We start from the raw sequence: 25,023 nt of genomic DNA, 5'->3' as shown, positions 1-25,023 counted from the left end.
TGTAACTCTGTATCTGCAATTATGGAGTGTGTATTCACTGTAATTTAAAGTTATTGATTTGTGACAAGAAATTTAGAGATTTGTAATATATACCAGAAAAAAGCAAAGAATTAGTTATAATCATAAATTATTATAATATGTTTATGTTTATAAAAAGAAATGGTTATTGAAAGCTGGTTCATGCTTGTTGTTGTTGTGGTCTTCAGTCCTGAGACTGGTTTGATGCAGCTCTCCATGCTACTCTATCATGTGCAAGCTTCTTCATCTCACAGTACCTACTCCAACCTACATCCTTCTGTATCTGTTTAGTGTATTCATCTCTCGGTGTCCCTCTACGATTTTTACCATCCACGCTGCCCTCCAGTACTAAATTGGTGATCCCTTGATGCCTCATAACATGTACTACCAACTGATCCCTTCTTCTAGGCAATCCTATTCAATACCTCCTAATTAGTTATACGATCTACCCATATAATCTTCAGCATTCTTCTGTAGCACCACATTTCGAAAGCTATTCTCTTCTTGTCCAAACTATTTATTGTCCATGTTTCACTTCCATACATCGCTACACTCCATACAAATACTTTCAGAAACGACTTCCTGACACTTAGATCTGTACTCGAAGTTAATAAATTTCTCTTCTTCAGAAACGCTTTCCTTGCCATTGCCAGTCTATATTTTATATCCTCTCTACTTCGACTATCATGAGTTATTTTGCTCCCTAAATAGCAGAACTCCTTTACTACTTTAAGTATCTCATTTCCTAATCTAATTCCCTCAGCATCACCCGACTTAATTCGACTACATTCCATTATCCTCGTTTTGATTTTGTTGATGTTCATCTTATATACTCCTTTCAAGACATTCCGTTCAACTGCTCTTCTAAGTCCTTTGCTGTCTCTGACACAATTATAGTGTCATCGGCGAACCTCAAAGTTTTTATTTCTTCTCCATGGATTTTAATACCTACTCCGAATTTTTCTTTTGTTTCCTTCACTGCTTGCTCAATATACAGATTGAATAACATCGGGGATAGGCTACGACCCTGTCTCACTCCCTTCCCAACCACTGCTTCCCTTTCACGCCCCTCAACTCTTATAACTGCCATTTGGTTTCTGTACAAATTGTAAATAGCCTTTCGCTCCCTGTATTTTACCCCTGCCACCTTCAGAATTTGAAAGAGTGTATTTCAGTCAACATTGTCAAATGCTTTCTCTAAGTCTACAAATGCTAGACACGTAGGTTTGCCTTTTCTTAATCTAGCTTCTAAGATACGTCGTAGGGTCTGTATTGCCTCACGTGTTCCAATATTTCTACGGAATCCAAACTGATCTTCCCCGAGGTCGACTTCTACTAAGTTTTCCATTCGTGTGTAAAGAATTCGCGATAGTATTTTGCATCCGTGACTTATTAAACTGATTGTTCGGTAATCTTCAAATCTGTCAGCACCTGGTTTCTTTGGGATTGGAATTATTATATTCTTCTTGAAGTCTGACGGTATTTCGCCTGTATCATACATCTTGCTCGCCAGATGGTAGAGTTTTGTCAGGATTGGCTCTTCCAAGGCCGTCAGTAGTTCTAATGGAATGTTGTCTACTCCAGGGTCCTTGTTTCGACTCAGGTCTTTCAGTGCTCTATCAAACTCTTCACGCAGTATCGTACCTCCCATTTCATCTTCATCTAAATCCTCTTTCATTTCCATAATATTGTCGTCAAGTACATCACCCTTCATGCTTAGGGCACATATATTTGCAATACGTAAACGACGTAGAGAAGTCCCTCCGCAACGGAAGTGGCATGGCGGGATGTAAAAGGTGGTTTTGGCGGTCCAACTGGGCGGCTCCTTGATGTGAACGGTACGTGGTATGTGGCTACCCGTAGCGCGGTGCACTTCGACGGTGCTGGCAGAGGCAATTGGAAGCAGCTGTACAAGTCATTTTCGCCTCGTATGTGGATCTGGTTATTATTCGGTATTCTCGGCAAAAAGAAATGGCTCTAATATGTTGGAAATCCGACGCCAAGAAGAGATTTTATGCAGCATTCGAACACCGAGAGCCGTGAGTACAGTTAGCCGCCATGTCGCTTGCCACCAAAATCTCACCACTGGTTTACTGACTTCATACATCGAGCTATGTATATTGGCATGGACCAGTTAAACTGTGTGTGGTTTTAATAATAATCCAAATGTTAGAAATCAGTGTCCAGAACCATGTTTTCTATCCTGATCACGAACCTACGCTGGGTCCTCACGTAAGTGCCACCAAAACCGAGTATCCTGTTTTAACTGAACAACTCTGCCATTCAAGTGTTTCAAAGAGTTAAAACCACAAAAATGAAGTTAGAATGGAATTGGCTAAAGCACTCTCAGTTTATTGCAAACTATATTTTTGCAAGAATACAGTGTCAGATTGTGTAAATGTTATTGTCTAAAAATACCTGCTTCACAGGTGATAAAAAAGGCAAATAAGTTAAGCTTATAATAATTTCTATCATGAATGGTTCCTTTTTCGAAGTTAATTACGCTCAGTGTTGATTTTTTTTGTCTTGCAAAGTGAATTATGAACTACTACAAGTGAAGGGAAGGATTAGTCTTTCCTTCTAAGATAATCATAAAGCTTGACTAGTGACATTATACTAGTTTATGGGTCCCATCATATCCTCCATATATTAGAAAGATAATTGGACTATTACTGCTGCTAAGGAAAACTGGTATATGTAAAGGAGTATAAACAGTATCTTTATGATATTTTTTATCTTTATTTGTGTTTCTTTTCATGTCAGTTAAGATAGAAGCCCCTCATGTCCAGATGAAATTATATTGCAGTATTGGTTTAAGTAATGATCTTGAGTGTAGCTGTTAGTAGAGCTTAGCATAAATTTACTTTCCATAATTACTTATTGATAACTGCTGCTACACCCAACTCAGAGTGTCTTGTGTCAGTTTGTATCCTGTGCGCTATTCAAAGTGAAATATCAACGAAAGTATTTTTAATAACCAATGTTCATTTTTCTTAAACATTTATTTCCAAATTAATGTGCTCAATTGGGCTGGCGACCTTCACTTTTTCATTCACATATGATTTTTACCACTTCCATTAACTCCCAAGGTTAAAGTCCGTTTAGTTTTTCTGTTAATTTAACCATATTCAAAATTACAGTCCGATACCTTTGGCCATTAGATACACGCACGGTCAAAATCCGAAATCCTCTCACAGTGTAACGTTAGCTTGTTTCACGGCACACTTGTGCAACATACGTGGCAAGTTAGCATTATAAGTGGCTTTTCCTGTGACAGGACTAAGCGTTCGGTAGTTAGGGAAGAGTGACATAAAACAGGGTAGCATTATAGTATCAGTGTAAAAAGCCGAAGCTTGTCAAGGTACCCCTTCTGTGTAAGCCACATTTCATTTCCTTACATCCAGTTTTACAATATTGTATTGTATCTGCAGGTATCATGTAGCATTCAGTGAGTAAGGGTGAGAACACAGTTGAGCGGAAGGTCAAGAGTCAAGCGGTGTATGAAGCTGCGCTGCATCTAATAACGCATGTAGTCCAGTGAGTTAACATAGCGCTGTATGCAGCGGCGAGACCTTGACTCTTTGGTCGGTAATTCAGCCCCGATTTCTTTGCATCGCAGCTCTAGTTGATACGCTGCGCTCAAACTGAATCAATGAACCTTGACAGTTTTCTTTTATTTGTGAGGGATTGGCGTGCGGTTTGGGATCAGCAAACGAACGAACATCACAACAGGTGCTATACATCGCTTGTAGAAGGAAATAAGCAAGGAAAACAACTGCACACGAAAAAAATATTTATTTTCCAGCATTATTTTCATAAATAATAAATAATAATGAAGAACATTGTTGTTTAAAAATCTAGGTATGTAATTAGTCGAAATTGATGCTTTCAGTAGGATTATCTTGAAAGTACACTTTAAATGTGTCACACAATAGCAGAGCTGCAGATGGTGTCGTTCTCTTTGTCTTGATTGTCGTTGTTCACGTCCACCAGTTTTATCCGTAGTTACCTGTGCGAGATGTCTTTAAAAACCTTCCTTGTCAATAATGGTATTTTGAAGATCACAGACTGCCTTTACTATGTAATCTGGGGTTTGATGTTTTGTTTCAACACTTCTTGGCAGTATTCGCCATTCAGAGTATAGAATGCCGAATGTGCATTCGATGCTTTTCCTTGCCCTTGAGTATGTAGCATTGAAATTTTTTCTTTTGTCTACAGTTAAATTTACAGCGGTGTTCATTTTGCTGTCCGGGGGCCGGATGTCAGATTCTTCCTGACTGCTGCAGGGTACTAATTAGGGCGTAGGAGTAGCGACAGTGTTGACACCTTCTCTATGATTAATGTAAGACTGACGAACCTTACCCTTACTGATAATATAAGTGTATCAGCGCAGAGAATCAAAGCGAGTCCGCAAATAAATGTTTATGAGTAAATATGCGAAGCAATGTGTTGCGTAATTTGCATCTCGCGCAGCTCGTTGCTAAGGGAGTGTGGATTCTCTCCCCGTTCTCGAACAGGATTTGGCGAGACACCAAAGAAGCTCAGAAGACAAATTGGAGTTTTATAATTAAATGATGGGATTCATTACGCAACAAAAGAAAATGGAAAAAAGGTCATTTCATTAAGACCTATTGGGGACTATCAACAACACACGAAGTGCCTTTACTGGGATAAGTACAGCGCAGATGGCCTAGCCACAATTAACGCAGTTGCAATTGCTGTACGTATCACTGATTGGAGAGTGTAGGGTTGAAAGTACAGTAATTACGTCTTGCATTAACCCTGTTAAAATGTGATTATACCCCAATAGTAACTACGATCGTCATTCAGTAGTCCAGTAGTGATCCGTTCGTGAATTCACTCTTTTGTCCGTCAGTCTTCTCGGCTCAGACCAATGGCGCTAAAATATTCACCCTAACCTACAAATACCCCCTACACAGATTGAAAGAACGAGTTAACTACAGCTCTGGCAGTATCTCACAATTGAAGAAGGTAAAAGTGACAGAAAATACACATTATTGAATTGGGACAGGCATTAACCAATTGAATGCATAAAAACATACAAAAATAATAGGTAACAGATTTCAAAACAGCAGGTGAAATATAAAATTTTTCGACAATGAATTGTAATAGAAGAAAAAAAAATACCGCCTCATGCTCATAAATACTATCATAGGTGACGTCAGCTTGTGCTGCACTTTGCATTTTAAACGTTATGACATTATTTTCCATGAAGACTGCTAATTCGATATGCGGTAGAGTAACCAGGCACGTAACTGCTGCGTGTGACAGTAATATATAATACTCGAGTAAATTTAGACTTATTGTTAGATGTAATTTTTTCCAAATGAATATTTTCTAAATGAATATTAGTTTACGAAGATATTCTGTCGGTAGCTGTCACAGAGCTCTGCTATCACCATATGTCGCCATGCATTTACATAGGGTACAAAATATGGCAACGGTTCTGTGACCTCACACGTCACAGGAATTCTACATATATCTGTAGTCAGAAATTTTACGAGAAAACAATGAACTATCTCAGCCCTATGGTTTACGTCGTGCGTGCTATTTAGAGCAGAATAAGATTTACATTATTGTTAAATATGTATAATATGCAGATGCAGCGTAAGATTCGTAATCGAAACAGTATATTTTTTATGTTCTTTGAACTACGAAATACAAACACCATTTCTGTGATCTATGTGTGTGTGTGTGTGTGTTTTTAGTTACTACAAATTTTAAAACAGAAACAGTGAGCGTGAAATGACGACGCTTGTATCTCTGTTGGAACTTTGTGACCGTGATACTTATATAAATTTTAGGATTCAGTCTTTGTCACATTTTGTTTCATTTCGCTAGATAACCACTATCAACTTTATGGCCACCATCAGATGAATAGGAGTAAAATGGTAACAACGGTATTTCAGAAAGAAACACGAAGATGAAATTATTACACACAAACGGAAACTTTATGACTCATTATTTAATGATTCCAAATCACGAGCGGAAAGCATGTGATTCAATGTTGTGGAGACAACCGATACATATCCATTCTGAAGAAATCCGTTTTGAAAAATAACTTTAATTAGTACTGTGAATTTTGTCATAGTGCATACTTCGACATTTGAAAAAAGCTTTCTATAATAGTGAGCACTACACTCTTATCACAAAAAGATTCGTTGCTTTTAAAACCTTCCATTCTCACACTATGGGCTGTTCGCTGGAGATGACGACATCGGCACAGCCCTCCGGAAACTGACTGTTTGTACTGCTGGTCGTTCCGCTATATGCTGATGGACTTCCCGTGCACTGATACAGTTCTTCACTTTACCTTTGACAGCCTTGATAACTAAATTCCATTTCTGTCCATTTTCGTTCTCATCTTTTATACTTTCAGGGCAATTTACATTGGTACGAATATTTTGTACATACGTATTAGTTTATTTTATATGTGATTAATTCGCGCTTATTTACCTTCAGATCTTAACAATTGTACTACATTTTCTTTGATCATTTTACTGTAATAATAGTATATGTAATTGTAAGATGTGTGAACGTCATTTTTCGCTAAAGTTTTTGAAATTTAATTACTGTCAATAAACAGTTGCTTTCGCCAGTCTAATTAGAGTCACCATTTGAAACATTTGCCTATTGTTGAATCATCACTTTCATGTTTAAGTCATCCACTTAACCACTGCGCGTTCCCTTTGTCGCTGTTTGCCGGCCGGAGTGGCCGTGCGGTTCTAGGCGCTACAGTCTGGAACCGCGAGACCGCTACGGTCGCAGGTTCGAATCCTGTCTCGGGCTTGGATATGTGTGATGTCTTTAGGTTAGTTAGGTTTAAGTAGTTCTAAGTTCTAGGGGACTGATGACCTCAGAAGTTAAGTCCTATAGTGCTCAGAGCCATTTGAACATTTTTTTTTTTTTTTTTTGTCGCTGTTTGAGGCAATATGCTTACCTGTTGAAATGGCTCTGAGCACTATGAGACTTAACATCTGAGGTCATCAGTCCCCTAGACTTAGAACTACTTAAACCTAGCTAACCTAAGGACATCGCAGACATCCATGCCCGAGGCAGGATTCGAACCTGCGACCGTGGCAGCCGTGTAGTTCCGCACTGAAGCGCCTAGAGCCGCAAGCCACAGCGGCCGGCTTGCTTACCTCTTTGCCGTATGTACGTTCATCATTATCAAATTCGGAGACGTATTTAGTTCTATTTTCATCTAATACATACGATGATACCTGGTTACCTGTTCAAAGAAGATGTGACCATGAGTACGATTTAAATGTAACCAGATATAACCAAAATTGCAGTTAGCAGAGTTGCAGAGCGGAAAATGTGCACTACACGCAGCTTCTCTACTTAGTAAGCAACGAGAAGGGGACAGTCCCATAGCATTCAACATCAAATGTTTTAAAAATAGTAACTAGTTGAAAAGTTAAGATGAGAAAGTTTGCTACATATTTATACCGGTCGTACACAGGACGGAACCTATTCCAGAATAAACGGTAGACCAACAAGTGCCATTTCAAACTAATTTGATTTCTGACTGTTTTGTTCCTATCCATTAAATTCATTTCATACCATGTATCATGCGAAATACATTATTTGAGCAGTCCTAATCAAATATTTCGATAACCCTCTTCCGTGTGGGAGAAAATAGCACATTTGTGGACTGAGAGAAAAGAAAGGAAGCAGCAGTTCAATATGTAGCCACGCATACAATTATGAAACAATCGCTTTGCAGAGGCGAAGACAAGAGTGACAATACAAAGAGCAAAACCTTCCAAACACGTGAATTTTAATAGCATAAGTACTCAGCAAAGACTGACAACCAGGAACTATTCCTCATAACATTTTCCCGTATTCGCTGAGAGAGAGTACTTGCCGTTTAAAAAGAAATCTGGAGGTATAGTAATTGAAGAAGCAGAGATGAGGACTAATTGAAGTCCGACGGGGAGCAATTAAGAGAGATAACATTTAGGAATAGAAGTCTGTAAAACACGAGAGTTGTCACTTCAAGTGAGAGACATAAACAATAAATTCGTATAGGGATCTCAATTGTGTGACGGGAAAATGTTCAAAGTAAAGCGTGTCTGATTAATGAGATGGCAATCAATATAAAAGACTTTCGCTCACTGCACTGAGTTTGCAATAATTTTAAATACTACCTAAAAGCGTATTTGAAGCTATAAGCGGGAGAAGAACATAGAGGATACGATTATAAATGTATTATTTCTGCATAAGTATGTAGCAGATTTTCTCAGCATAACTATCGACTCTTTTTAAGGCATTTGATGGCAAAGAGGACACTGCTCGTATCAAGCAATCGCCTTAATTTGAGGATGAATTTTCTGAGAACATAATTCTGAAGCACAGCATTCTATTGTAGTGAATCGCGGACAGTTGGGAAAACCGTACTAGAAGGACCTATAGTGGCTAAAAATGGTACGGGAAGACAGGAATTTTAATACGTCAATCAGAGAATTCAGGACGTAGTGTGCAAGTGCTACTCTGAGATGAAGAGGTTAGCGCAAATGAAAAATTCGTGTCGAGCCGCATCAAATCAGTCAGAAGACTGAGGACTAAAATAATAACACTAAAAATAATAACACCAATAAAAAGAATTATATTCCAGCTTCTACAAAAACAAGTGTGACGGCAACTAGAACACTCTTTCTACAGAGCCTCAAAGGCGATTTTGCCATACAAAGCTAAGCCGGGAGACAGATCGAGCTGTATGTTTGCTTTAGGTTTGCGTGAGTAACAGTTTCTTGCAGGGCCTCCGCTCCGTACGTCATATATGTGCGACAGTCGCGAGGCCCTGATGTCAGAAAGTGAAGCAGTGATCGTCTGCAGTACTTTCCCAACTGCTGTGGCTCTCGCTCTTACCTAACAGTTTCCGCAAGAGCTGCCAGTATATTTGGAAGGGTAGGATGTCACTATTCAGACACTTCCGTTGTGGTTGGCGAACGAGAACACTGTGACGGCAGCGACATGAACAGGCAACTGGTGAGAGTTTACTGTCCATTGTTCTCTTGAGACGTTTGGAATCATTATTGTTTCTAACTTATACCAGGAGATAATTTCGCAAACATTAACATATACTTTCACTGTACCGAGTGTATGTCTAGATTTTCGTGTAAGTGATTTTTTTTTTCTGTAGTAATAGTTTCTCATTCTGTCTTACATTACAGAATATTCCCTTTGCAATCACGGATACTGTGTAGGAATGATTGACACTTGTCTGTGCCTTATAATGAAGCTTATGATTCTCGTACTTTTACATTCTTTCTTAAACAGCTCCGTCATTTTCGTGTTGCGAAATTGTTATTAAAATTCTGGAGGAGTTCCGTCTTCCGTCCGAAAGAGAACCTGTGATCTGACAATTTCCATGCTACTTCTCGTGAAGACACAAGTGGAAAAACGGATTTGCATTTAAAATACATAAATTCGGCAGTTATCACGTCGAATACATTTTTTATCGTATTTACCATACTTTGTAGTAGTATGTGATGTGAACGCTGACACACGCATAACCATTCCAAGACAGAGAGATATTATACCTATAACAGTTTCTGATTAGTGTTACGGTCTATTACACTAAAATATTTGGTAATTATTTGTTATGAACATTGTCCTAGCGTGAAAGAGTAAATTATTTCGTATTTGATTTAATTTTCGACTGTAAATAAATATTGCAAAAAAAGAAAAAATACCACTACATCAAGGACGGGAGAAATATTAAACTTGCATATCTCGTCACGTCATTAGACTAGGTGCACAGATTCGGACTGGAAAAGCCTGCGTAAAAGAAACTGGCTCTGTTCGCTGCAAAGCAGCACTCCTCGAAATGGCCTCGGCGAATTAGAGCTATCAGAGGTGGCTGGATGGCCCGGGATCTAAATCGCACTCCTCCCAAACATACCGCTCGTCCTCTAACTTTGACTCTACGTTGTCGTTGTTTTTAATTTTACCTGTCGTCCACTAAGAGAGACTAGAATGGGTGACAGTAAGTCACTACACTTTTCACTGAAACACACATCTCCTCTTTAATGGCCTCCATCGTGGAATGAGTGTCTTAATTGAAATTATTAGTTCATGTAAGTGTTGCGCTTTATTTCTGGCAGTTAATAACCACTGTGAAGAAGCAACTAATATGATAACTTAAATGTAACATGAGTGATATCTGTGTAGTAGAGCTCACAGAAACTCATAGAACTTAAAATTTTCGAAACTGCATCTCAAAGAAACTGACTTATTCAACTCCTTAATCATCTGTTTTCGCGGAAGAATGTGTGCACCCTTTGGTTGTGCGAAGAGATAATCGTAAGCAGATTATTTCGCTGAACCTTTGACCAATGCAGTAGTTGCAAAGCGCGAGTATTATTAACACAATGTGTACTACTGAGGATATTCATCATCTGTCACCCTTCTGAAAGCGATGTACTTTTTCCAAGTGCCCGCGAAACGTATTTACCTTGCGTTGCAGTAATATATATTTCTTTGATGTAATATTAAATGGGTTACGTCCTACCAAGAGTAACATCCAGCACAATCGAAACTACAATTTTGTCTCTTAGAGTCGCTCTGAACTGTAGTCAAATAGATTTCTGCTGCTTTATCAAGAACACTGACATCTCCCCGTCAAACAACCGCCTGTGAGTTCGACACTAAAGATCGGTTGTTATTGCTTCATATTTGTGGTTTCGAAGCGCCTGCACCATTACCAAATGAGATTCGTAGAAAGAGCAGGAATAGATCGCTATAGTAAACGCTATTACCACAACACACGCATACAGGTTGCACACGTTACATGTTCTTACGTCACCAGCAGCAGTCTCATTTCATAATTTCACGACCACTGCCTCGTAGGAAACGAGCGCACTAACGTACAGTTGGCAGTTTCAGCGTTGTTTCTTAAGCTCGACAGATATAACGAAAGTTACCTTTTATTCTTTTTATTAGTTGCTGTAACTATTGTAGTGTTTCAGTGACGCCCCCAACTGAATTTCTTGGCAATATATGATGAAAAATCAGTGTATCAATGTACTGACGCAGTAATTAATAGCTCAAAAAGCTTCATCAGTAGGAATGCGTAAACTGACACTAATTTCCTAGTGATGAGATTTAGAGATCAAACTTACACAGATTTTTAGAATTTGAAAAATGTTACTTCAACAACATAAAATAAGGATTACAATAACAATCTTTCGTCTGTAAAATCTCTAACATACTGTGACTAGGTCCTTTTGTTGATTTGTGCCTAGAACGCCACAGATACAATTGGTTCTGATATCAGATTCTGCTGGCGCTGAGCACAAAAGCATCTGAAGCTGACAGGAGCCCCTTGTTCTCCAACAGGTGGTCTCGGCTGTGCTGCTGACACTGGCGCTGTGTTTCGCGACGCTGAAGGCGAACCCGGTAGCTGACCCGCGACATCACCACAGGGGTGGTGGCCACGACTATGGACACGGACATCACCACCATGACTGGCACCGTCCACACCATAGGCACCATCCGCACCACGGGCATCACCACGACTACCATTGATAACAAGAGATGGCTCCTTGGTTATTTATGCGTAAGAGTCTTACAGGTTTATAGTGATAACGACCATGTGTCCATTTTCTTGTGGTGAAAATAGCAATATGTGAGATGTAGAACGTATATTTGAGTATTTATTGACTATTCTAATCCAGAGGATTAGCAATGGCAGTGTTTTAATTGAACTACTTCAGAACATTCAAGTGTTTTGTTGTTTCCGTGTGCTGCTACTGTCACAGATTTGTTGTTATGCATTCTGCGTGTAACAAACTGGACACTTTTAGTGCCATGTCGGGAAAAAATTCATAGCATAATAATGTAAAAGAGATTGGATTAATCGGAAAGTAATGTTCACTAAATTTCTGTATCTTATCACACACTCATTGATGAATCAGTCGATAAGTTCTTGTAGAGCCACAGTTTACATCGTTGTCTCTACATTTGTTGCCGCAATACATTGGTCTATGCTTATTTCAGAATTTATTATTTTAATGCTAATCCTTTTTTCCGTTTGTGAACTGAAGACTTATTGTAAAACATTCAATTTAGGTTAATCTTTATATATAATAAAGGAATTGTTTGCAATAAATCTCCTTCGCAAACTTGAGTATATCCGTTAACATGGCTTCCTGTCTATGTCAAAAGTCCTTTGAAATCAGTTTTGTTTCATTACCCTCTATGATTCCAGATATATTCTGTTTTTAATAATAAACAGTCAACACCACTACACCAAATTACTCCTGTATCACAATTAATTACTCCTCTGGATACATTCACTTTTTTCAAATCTAAACCATACTGTGGGAGAAACAAATGATTGATTGGCAGATTATTGCAACCTACAGGAAAGGACGATTTGTAGCAAAGCTACTCCTAATCAACTCAATTCTACTTCTCAGTTAACTGATTAACTCATAACTGTTACAAATATTTATTTTATATCTTTGTTAAAATGAAAACTTCATGTCTGCCACGAACAGCTTTGTGTTAACGCCTAGAAAATTCAAGTAAATATGAGAAAAAAGCATTTATTAACGTTTTTGATGGATGTACTTAGCACGATGTTTGCTAAAGGAGTCACAATATCTGGGACGGAACAGAAGTATAAATTATAACAATACCACGAAAATGAGTTAGTATTCTTCCATAATGAAAGATATGTTGAACATAGAACAGGACAAGATGTTATTATTATGCATAGTAGAGGTTTGGAAGTAAGGTTTTCCAGAAAACACATAGACAAAAAAAAGTAATCGTATTGCTAACGCGTTACGTCAAATTACACAAGTCCCATTTATTCTTATTATTATCTTTTGCGTGATCTACCACACTCCTATGTGTTGTGCAAGCAATACTACATTGCATGTAACTTTTTAAAATAAATATATCTTTGTAATTTTTTAATGTCCTACGAATTATTGTAGAATTTTATTCCATGCTAGAAATTGCTGTTTTGACTTATTCAGTTTGTATCATGTTCCGTGGTTGCAGAGAGAGAGTAATATTTAGGAATTAACAAGGTCATTTCTGAAGTGCATAACAGACTGGTAACTGTTTGTAGTTAAAATCCCGAATGATGTGAACAGGTCCTGCCCTGAGTCCGATTTCTCCATTTGGTTATTATTCCTATGGACGTTAACTTTAGTCTGAAAATAATGTTTTGCATTTGTTTCCAAGAAAAGAATCCTATAGCTAATAATTGAGTATGCATATGACACTGGCTACTACAAAGTGATGAACTTTAATCTCTAATGTCCTAGTCGCCGACAATGCTATAATCCCTCAGCTTTAGTGTAGGAGTGTAGGAAGGCAAGTGCCTCTGTCTTTAATATCCAAAAGGTTTCAGATTGTCGCTAGTAATTTCATTCATAGTTTATATGTCTGTGCTTTGAATTTATCTGAATGTGTTTGTTCCCCGAATTCCAATGGCACCTCGTTACTGAAAGTAGAGGTGATCTGTTTTAGATCAATGCTTTGATGCGCCGAAACCTAGCAAACACGCCCGCTTTTCTTGACGTTAGTAAACACTCATGGCTTAAGCAAGCAGCAGCAGCCAAAGCACATACTACATTTCAGAACTTTAGAGGTGGAAAGAACGGCAGTCTGTTGGTTTCAAAATAACCCGGACGTATACAAATTATGGTAAAAAAATTGCGAGACATCACAATATTCATGTCTTCTATATTCGGCACGTGCTACAGTATAAAAACAATCACTGTCTGATTACATATTTCCCACTCATATTTCTGAAGAGAGAGTGAGATTCCGCATAATACATACTAGCCACCAGAACTGCAACTCTGGGAAAGATATAACCTAATTCTGCTTCATGCAGGTATAAAGTGCTGAAGAAAGAATAATGTTATATATGTGGTTGGCTTGGGGATATATTGGGCGTGAAATTAAGTACAGAGAGCAAAAGCGACTAATCTGGCTGTGTATCCTGTCGAAGTGAGCCTGGGTGACAGAAACGGATAACATCATTCCATGCTAATTCAGTCCTCTTTCAGGGTTAATAAAGCATAGTGATTTGTTGCGTGCTAATTTCTGGGAAGTCCGTGACCAGACGTTCTCAGTGGATGAGATATCTGGAGAACGTGTCGGAAAGGGTAAGAGTCGGAAACAGATCATGAACAGCGCAGACGACGTGCGGACTTATCTTGTTGGAAGGTAACTTATGGGGAGACTCGAATATAAGACACAGCCATGTCAGAAATGCAGTGACTGTTGTGCAACTATGTAGTCCTCACGCACTGGACCGTTGAGACCCTGCCTGATCCTATGACCGTCCTGAACGGGTCAATCCTATATTCGCTCTACAGTTGTGTCCTGGACAACGCGAAATCATGACCTGGAGGCTCGCAAGGCTACGATTCTGCCGCTGTCTTATGACGACAAGTGCCGATATCCCTTTCTCCTTCTTCCACGAAGCGTATCAAGTTGTTCTCTGAGACATTATTCAAATGAGATTCCTGATCCAGAACCTTGCTGTGTAACCTATCTTTATAATCACAATACGAATGGCGTTACTCTTGGCTGCTAATCATTTGGTGACGTTTGAGAATACTATACCGGGCACAACGGTGGGTTACACTGAAGCACATGAGCTCATGACAAAGAAACCGTGGATTATTTTCTCTCACACACGCGTAGTAGCATTTTGTCCATGCATGTGATTCTGAGGACATTGTTATCGACTCATCGGTTTTTTGCAAACTGGGCAGCGGTCGCGAGCCGAGGCCAGACCACCATGTCTCGTTCCCTTCCCCGCTCTCCCCCTTCCAGGAACCAAGGAAACAGTAGGGAATGAGGAGTAGATGTACAGAGCACATCAATGATGTTCTGTTTTTATTCTTGTTTTTATTTCGTAATGAATTTTCTTCCATTTTATTTTTATGTTTTGCAATATTTTTAATAGCACCAAGCGTAGCAGGAAAGCGATGTCGGAAGTAGGAAAGAGCGGCAAGTAGCCACACATGTTGGGGCTATCGATGCCTAGTTCTCCAGAGTACATTCCGACGACCAGAGAATAACCGGTACTAAGAGTGGAAAATGCATGGACCATCTCTTCACTGCAGTAACACCCAGAACTCTGGGGTGGGTTAAGAAAGACACTCCAAAGGAACTTGGAGAAAAACTGTCTCTATTTGGGATTGTGGACCACAGCATAAGGTCGTTCATTAAGGAAGTGCCAAAAATCATGGACATCTTCCTCTCCTTCAGCAAACAAGTAGTGTACTGCGTGTCCACAAATCCATTACTTGGAATTTGTCTTCATTTATGGGAAGTATCCCGAGTACGGAAAGAGAAGTAGGTGAGGAAGTATCTGATGAGGAGTCGTACGAATAATTAAGGCCAGCTATGTTGCACCAAGGAGCAGTTACCTGTCACCGATCCGCAGTCCAGGCGATGCTGCTCCCTGTTCAGAACATCACAGGCGACACAGATAGTGTCGGAAGTTCCATGCGGCTTTTCGCGGATGATGCTGTAGTATACAGAGAAGTTGCAGCATCAGAAAATTGTAGCGAAATGCAGGAAGATCTGCAGCGGATAGGCACTTGGTGCAGGAAGTGGCAACTGACCCTTAACATAGACAAATGTAATGTATTGCGAATACATAGAAAGGGGGATCATTTATTGTATGATTATATGATAGCGGAACAAACACTGGTAGCACTGGGAGTATGAGTGCGGAACGATTTGAAGTGGAATGATCATATAAAATTAATTGTTGGTAAGGCGGGTACCAGGTTGAGATTCATTGGGAGAGTCCTTAGAAAATGTAGTCCATCAACAATGGAGGTGGCTTACAAAACACTCGTTCATCCTATACTTGAGTATTGCTCATCAATGAGGGATCCGTACCAGGTCGGTTGACGGAGGAGATAGAGAAGATCCAAAGAAGAGCGGCGCGTTTCGTCACAGGGTTATTTGTGTTGTGGATTGGCAGGAGCCAACCCACGGAGATTGGAGGAAGCCGAAAGGCACGCGTTTAAGCTCACGCAGGCTGGCGTGAGGTCTGGAACAGGACAAGGAAATGAGAACTTAGAAAAACGGACGCAGATGGTGAAATACTTAACTTTAATCCATTAATGTTGAACGTAACTCTTTTCTGTACATTCTTTACAATATCAATAGCAACTGATAATGGCGCCTTGCTAGGTCGTAGCAAATGACGTAGCTGAAGGCTACAAGGAAATGAGAACTTAGAAAAACGGACGCAGATGGTGAAATACTTAACTTTAATCCATTAATGTTGAACGTAACTCTTTTCTGTACATTCTTTACAATATATATATATATATATATATATATATATATATATATATATATATCTGTGTGTGTGTGTGTGTGTCAGTTCATGACATCCTGCCTTACAAATTTCCTTTTTCTGACGGACACACGTCCAGATTGTCCACTCTCAGATTTCTGCCATCTCTCTCCCCACATCCGCCACTGCTGGCGGCTCACCTCCAACTGCGCAACCCTACGCGCCGTTCACATCCGACTGCCCAACACTACAATAGCAAATATTCCAACAATGCAAATCAGCCACAGACTGCACACTGAACAGTCAGTGATTTTCATACAGAGCGCTACGTGGCGTTACCAACATAAAAACCTAAACAGCCTACTTACAAGTATTGTCAGTATCACAATATGGACATACTTCGAGGAGAAACTGACAGAAGTAAAAGAAGGGGGAGGAACGTTCGAAAGCTGAATGGGGGCTGAAAGAGTGGTGCAAGAGCCTCCAGCAACAGGATAAAAAGTCATGTAGGACAACAGCACCACAGCGCCATTTAAGAGCTGGCAAAGAGAGCTATCGGTCTGTCAGGGACATTACACAGACTAGACCACCCCTGCACCACAGTCTCGTATCGTGGACAGCAAGCAATGGCAAACATATGAACCCAGTCCCACTGCCATGCTGCGGGCCATGTACGGCGGAATGGGGAATGTCTGTGCCACATGGAGGATGCTTGGCGCCAAATATGCTGAAGATCAAGGATACGTAATCGATGACCTAGGAGCCCATTTCGTAGTTGGGACAGTAGGCGCCGGCAGCTGAGGGCAGTCTTGCGCCTAAGATCACAAGATCATTTGCTAAATCGAGTCCTAAGCATTCGACAGTAACAGCTATACCCAATTGAGCAGCGCTGTCGGCAGAAAGCCCCAGACCTATACCCATAGCGCTCGATCTGCGGATATTAAGACAGCTACTAGAAGGTTTGCCCAATGACTATCTGACCTCTGCATCGTTACCAAGAACGAGGACGAGGTCGTCTACATCAGTACTGAAACTGAATACAGTGACTACAGACACATCACAAACAGGCGTTGACGGAGGCCGCAGTGCGACGATTACATGGAGAAAGCATGCTGCACTGAAGAGAGTGGGTAGCCCTGACACACCAAATGAAGGAACAAGATGGAAGGATTGAGATGGCCAGTGTAGACCGCAAGGGACATCGCTCTGCGAAGGAGACGCATAATGAGGTCGACGGTAATATAAGGGTATCCTTTATTGCGGAGCACCCATTTCCATGTAGTCGTGATCGACCCGACCTAACGCCGGGTGCAGTCAAGAGCGACCCAAAGTCCAGACAGACGACGAGCGTGAGCAAGAGCGATTATGTCTCGATAGCGACAGACGGCAGTGTGAATATTATGGGCATCTGAAATGTGTGTGAAATGTTATGGGACTTAACTGCTGATGTCATCAGTCCCTAAGCTTACGCACTACTTAACCTAAATTATCCTAAGGACAAACACACACACCCATGCTCAAGGGAGGACTCAAACCTCCACCGGGACCAGCCGCACAGTCCATGACTGCAGCGCCTGAGACCGCTCGGCTAATCCAACGCGGTATGGGCATCTCCCAAAGAGCTTTGATCAGGGTAAAACACCTATCAGGCCGCCCGTTTAAGTCACACAGCCAACAGCCGGATAAAATCTTAGTGTCGCTGTTGAGCAACATGAGAGGGCGGTAGTTACATATCCGTGATGTGCACAGAGGCTTGTGAATGTGAATTATGATGATGAGACTGTCGAGGAAATCGTCTGGAATCAGCACGATGGACGACGTAAGGTCCTGACAAATTTCCGTTCACACTGGTGCAAGTAGGGAACGAAATGTCGGATAAAACAAAGATATAGTGGGAGTCCGTTAGGGCTGCGCGACTTGTTCATAGAACCTACCTGGTTTGCATCGTGGACTCGGTTCTCCATGGCGTCAGTAAGCAGATTCAAAACTGCATGAACACGCTCCCAAGATTCCACGTTGCTGAGGTGCTGGACAATTGTCGCTGGCGCCGCAAACGGAGAGTGCCGTGGCAGTTGTCTTGTGGCGCATGGGTGGAGATGAAGTCGCCTCCCATGTTTAAGGCATCCTGCTGACCCAGGACGAGAGACGTCATTGCTTTGGAGAAGAAAGTGGAACGATCGGGGTGGAGACCCAAACTAGATGGCGCAAAGTCGTCGGCGATTCTGACATCACAAAACGTGAGACCTTTTGTATCCCGCCTCCATAAGCGGAGCGTGGGTCTGCTCTTGTGAACTGCTTCTGTAATATAGGCGAGTAGGAGCAGGAGAGGTGAAGCACTTTGGTACTGCATGTAACTTTAACACTTTTAGTAGAGTCAAAAACACAAGTAAATATCAAATGCATACATAACTTTGGCTAGGATGAGCACGTAGGTATGAAGCCGTAGTCAATGTCTAATCCTGTGAAGTTAGGATGACTGTTCTGTATAATCTCAAACCTAACAAATACTCGTTGCTGTCCAAACTTTAACTGAACGTCACTTACACAAAATCTCAATAGCAAGCTAGACCACTCAGTAGTAGAAGCGATATTTCCAGGCCGTCTGCTCTTGATGAAAAAGGGGGCAGAAATCAAGCCAGCTCTCGGTGAGCTCCACAGCGTCAGCCAGAGGGCGCTGTGCTCGGCGTAGTTAGTCTTCTCTCGTAGTGCCAACTTACGAGAGCGTACACCTACGTTGTGGCATCGTAACTATCGACGCCACAAGACCCATGTCTCTGGCATCAGAGAAATAGGCCACTGAATGAGTACTACATCACCACCACAGTATCAGTAGGGGAAGCATGGGAGGCGTGTGCCATAAAGCTAAGGGTAGCACAAAAGTCTGCAAGTTGCGCACCTTCTGCAGGAGCGCAACGTCAACATCCACAGCATACAGCACATTATGGAGTAACGGAATTTTATGGCGAACATGAATGTTGTTAACATTGACTGTGGCTATGCAATAAGTTTGAAAAGCTTCCGTCTCCAGGAGGCTGGGTGATGCAGACACGCGCGGAGCAAGGGAAGCTGCCATTAGGCCCTCACAGAAAGGTACATTACTGAAACAGGAACCGAAAGGCCAAAGGGGTTCCATCCTTGTTGTCGTCCGGCCATCTCGCTGGGAAAGTTCAGTCGCACATTATCAGAGGTCCGACGACAGGTAGCGTCAGACACAGAAAGGACAAAATGCATCAGACAAGCGGAGGAAGCTCGGTGTCAGCAGGAGGATAATGACTGAACAAGGAGGTGGGGAGAGACGTCACGCCGTCCAGTGGCAGGGCGTCAGAAGGCAGTACATCATCAGTAGGAGGGTCGTCACCCTTTGCACAATGGAATGACACAGACAGGCGTGCTACTAGAGAAAACAACCCAGACATATTGAGGAAGGCTGGGACAAGGCTCAGTTAGTCATCATTCACCATTACACAAATCATTACTAACATGCACACACATATATATACAAGAACAGTAACGAATCCTGGACAGGCACTGAACAGGTGGGAGCTCATATTAAAGGCTGATGTTAAGAATGAGAAAAAAAACGGCAGTCTCTCTGCAATATTACTCACATTCTTTGGCATAGGATATCCTCTACAGTTTCCAAGGATTGCTAGAAGGCCATTCAGTTACCTAGAGCCGGTAACTCCGTGCTCAAAGCAAACTGTACCAGGACCGTTGTAAGTAGGCTGTTTAGGTTTTTGTATTGATAACGCCACGTAGCGCACTGTATGAAAATCACTGGCTGTGCTGTGTGCAGTCTGTGGCTGGGTTTAACTACTGAGTTACATAACATTGAATCGAAATGTCAAAAAGTCTGTAATGTAAAAACACAAATTTGTGAGCATTTTCAACCTATTTTTTCGCGGCATGAAAATGCATTACAGAATCACGAAGCAGCCATAAAAGAACTGCAAACTAATGTTCATGAAAATCATGAGACCTTGCGGGCTAAAATTGACTCAGTTGCATCTACCGATTCGGTTACGCTACTTGCAAAAACGCAGGAAAACTTAAAAGACACAGTAGATACTCTGAAAATTGGTTCAGAAAGGCACATGGAGGAAATTAGTTCATTATCAGAGAAAGTAGTCGAACTTTCGGATCAGCTAAATAATTTATCTACGAAGGTAGATGGTAATCTGAATGACACAAAACCGGTAGTCTTTAATGACACAGAAGAGTACGAACAAATTAATAAATTCAAACAAAATCTGAATCAAATTAATACGCAACACAAAAGAGAAATCCCCACAAGTAATACAAGAATTACATATTTCAGAGGAGACTCGCGCTCCAACGCGGGAAGAGGGACTTAGAAATACGGAAAAGACACAAAATAATAACACAGGTCATTTGGGAAATTATGAAAGAAATTGGCAAGGTGCACCGAATTTTGAGATGGAACCACCGAACAGAATCAGAGAGCTTGTACCTTTCCCGAATACACGTAAACTTCGACACAAAGACGTAAGTGATTTGGCTATTAAAAATATAAAATCTGCAGCAGACAAAAGGAGAAAACTACACGGTAAAGCAAATGCAAAGAAATTATATATTGGTCAGAAAGTTCTCATTAAAGCTCATTCATTGTCACATAAGAAGAAACATTTCAGTCATAAATTCTTTCTAGTTTACAATGGACCTTACAGAATCCGCCGTATACCACATGATAATTGCGTTGAAGCTGAAACTCTGCGTACTAGGAAGAGTAAAGGTTTACAGCACGTTTCACATGTAAAACCGTTTATTGAAAGATAATCTGCTTTTTAACTTTGTCTTTTCCATAAAACGTTTCACTTCACGTTTCTAGTACGCTTTGTCAGACTTAGAAACTGTTAACATGCAACAATGTTTGAAGTTAAATATCCAGTCAAGAACCAAGAGAACTTATTTAAACAGAAATTACGAATGCATTGTTATAGTGAACAGAAAACACAGTGTTGTTATTTGTACATTGTTTGTTCTCTATCAAAATCTTTCATTTGCTAACTATGAGTATCAGTAGTTAGTGCCTTCAGTATTTAGAATCTTTTATTTAGCTGGCAGTAGTGGCGCTCGCTGTATTGCGGTATTTCGAGTAACGAAGATTTTTGTGAGGTAAGAACTCATGAAAGGTATAGGTTATTGTTAGTCAGGGCCATTCTCTTATTGAAAGTCAGATTGCGTTGCGCTAAAAATTTTGGCAGCTAAATAAAAGATTCTAACTACTGAAGGCAGTAACTACTGATAGGCATAGTTAGCAAATGAAAGATTTTGATGGAGAACAAACAATGTATTTATCTTAATAGTGATCAAAAGTCATAATATATATATCAGTTCTGGGCATCCAGTCTTACAAATTTACTGTCTCTGTCCAGATCATCCGCTCTCAAAACTCCGCCATCTCACTCCCCACATCCACCACTGCTGGCGGCTCACCTCCAACTGCGCAACGCTACGCGCTGTTAACAGCCAACTGCCCAACACTACAATAGCGAATATTACAACAGTACCACCCAGCCACAGATTGCACACAGCACAGCCAGTGATTTTCATACAGTGCGTTACGTGGCGTTACCAATACAAAAACCTAAACAGCCTACTTACACCGTTCTAAATACTTAAGTTCTTGGCCGCAAAGATCTTTTTTTAAAGTAAATAAAATAACAGGGAAACACAATACCTCTGATCAGTATCAGCTATAGGCTTTAAGTAATAATACTTGGAAAAGTATGTCACACTGCTCCATAAATTACATCCGAATGACAGATTGAGATTTAAGCTTAAATTCGACTTGCTGGCCGATCGATTACAAAAATGCAAAAAAATCGTTTAACAGGTAATACCAGTGGATCAGTATAGTGCCCATTATTTTTCTCATTAAGTCTCAATGTTGTGTCTGCTGTTATCTCCCACAGCAAATATCATTTATACACTGACGACCTTCAGTTATAACTAAGTGCAATCCCAACAAATCTGTGCACAGTCACCCAGAACGTAAATGCTGACTTACTTGCTTTATCAGAATGGACGCAGAACATAGCTTCGAAACTTAATCCAAGTAAAACGCAAGCAATCTTAGTCGCCTACAAAATACATTAATGCTTAGTTCAGAGAATCTCTTCCACCGTTAGTTCTAAACAGGACAAGAATCACAATATCATCTTCTGCATAGAAATATTGGATAATTCTGGACCATCAACTAGACTGGACTGAACACACAACCATAGTCTGTAAGGAAGTGTCAGCGTCACTACATTCGTTACGTAAATATAAAAAAGTATTGCCCCTCGAACTTAAAAAGAGTCACTGATACTCACCATCCCTGATTATTGTGATACTATACTTCATGGACTTTCGTTTGAGACTTCACGTAGGTTGGAACTGGGAATAAATGCTTGTGTGCGATACATTTGTGATGTATGCTACTTTGACTATATCTTTCCTGTCTAAGAGCATGGCTACGTGCCAGTAAGCGTAGAGATTATCATACCCTTTGCTTGCTGTATCGTGTTCTTAGTCATTGCACTCCTTCATATTTCTCTTCAACCCTTTCACTACTGTCTGAACGGCACTGCAGAAACACTAGGTCCCAACACAGTAAAATCATGTCTGTACCACTACGCAACAGCGCCATGACCCCTACACCATTTTCTGTCTCAGGTACCCGACTTTGGAACAATCTTCCTCAAAATGGTAGAGAAATTAATATTCTTTGAAACTGCAAAAGACAGCTAATGGCCCGTCTTTTACATCGATGGCTATCTCTTATTGCAGCTCACTCTCATCAACCACCCCTCCCACCCCCCCACCCCCACTTTTTCACTCCCGTTGTCTGGTGTGTTATCTACTGAAATTATCTTCTTTCCTTACAATAACTTTCACTTTCATTTCAATCCTCTCCTCTTTCATTATCCTTACCACTTCTATTAAACAAGGCTAAAAAATGCAAACTAATCAACATCATTCTCAATGTCTCCAACATATTTTATTATTATTGTTATGTTTATTATTAGTGTTACTATTACCGCAAATTAAAAGTTTTGTTTGAAATGTCAGTGGATGCTGCAAGGTGAAGAAGTAACTAAACTCGGGTGGGAAAGGTGCCGTCCTTTTAACACAAGTAATTTTTTACTTAGCAAAACAACAATATTTAGTTGCCCACGTACCAAAAACACTAATGAAATACAAATGATTTATGTAGTTACACCAAAATACCTTCAGCTGAACCAATAGATGATTAATCAGTTAATGTAAACGAACAAAATGCGCCTATTTGCCGGCCGCGGTGGCCGAGCGGTTCTAGGCGCTTCAGTCCAGAACCGCGTTGCTGCTACAGTCGCAGGTTCGAATCCTGTCTCGGGCATGGATGTGTGTGATGTCCTTAGGTTAGTTAGGTTGAAGTAGTTCTAAGTTTTAGGGGACTGATGACCTCAGATGTTAAGTCCCATAGTGCTCAGAGCCATTTGAACCATTTTTTTGCGCCTATTTAGGAAGGACAAACAAGTAAATAGCACACTGAAGTATATCTCAAACATGCACTTAGCGTTGGACAAACAGTGACAATATTTGGCTGGCCAAAAGCATGCTTAACACTAATGAACATACTTACAAAAGTGTACTAGCATAGATTTACACATGTCTCATATCAATACAATTATCCAATATTTCATCAATCGGAGAAGCCGCTTGGGCATATACAAGACACTAACGTGGAAAAATAATAAAATACCATTAAAAAAATTGAGCATTACACCAATATAAAAACCATTACGTTGAAAACTAAACTTCCAACGGGGAAAATGTGGAAGGTGCAGGTAGTTCAGGCGAAATATGAATAAAAGGTTTAGAAAAACGAGCACCACTGGTTAAATCAACACCCGATTTGCTGGGAGATAGAAAATCAACTTATGAAGGGCGTCGCAGCAAGCCAGGAGGCCGTAAAGTCTCAGAGGCGAGATGGGAAGCAGCGCGCCGCCCGCGCGCACCTACACAGCCTGCGCGGACAGGCTATGCCCGATGAACCGGCGGGTAACGAATAACACCCCGGGACAGCGCCTCCGAACGCTGCTAACAGCCTGGGAGGCCGAGAGTAAACAAGCAAACATATAATACATGCATAATAATCATAGAACATACGAAAATGCTCAGACCAAGACAAGAAGCTCAATGTGAGCATGGATTCAAGACCCAACCAAACCTTACGGATAACAACAAGAATTTTGCAATAAAAATTACTAAAAGCATTAACCGGTTAATCTTACAGCAAGATATAAAAAGTTAATGTAATAACCAGGAAATCACATGGTACTCAGACACATCAACTTACTGTAAGTGACTTAAAAGGTAACAGGCAAATCTTGAGGGCTAACACTCAAATAATTACAATGGTAATTATATTTTGAACAGTATATATTAATCTTCTTGAAAGGCGCAAAATCTTACCAGGGTTGTAGAACTTAGTTACCGAAATGAGCCAAGATTGACTCGGCCGCTATCGTTTGATCAGCATGACCGTTGTCAACAGTCGCTACATCAGTCGGAGAAGTAACAACTACTAGCACAAACAAGACTCAACTTGGAACTCAGTGGTGACTAACATACGTGGCGGCTTAGAACATATGACAAATAATTTCAGACGCACCTAAAAAATAAGCAGATATTGA

This window comes from Schistocerca nitens, chromosome 5 (assembly GCF_023898315.1).
Source record: "Schistocerca nitens isolate TAMUIC-IGC-003100 chromosome 5, iqSchNite1.1, whole genome shotgun sequence".
Taxonomy (NCBI): Eukaryota; Metazoa; Arthropoda; class Insecta; order Orthoptera; family Acrididae; genus Schistocerca; species Schistocerca nitens.
This window is presented reverse-complemented; position numbering follows the sequence as displayed.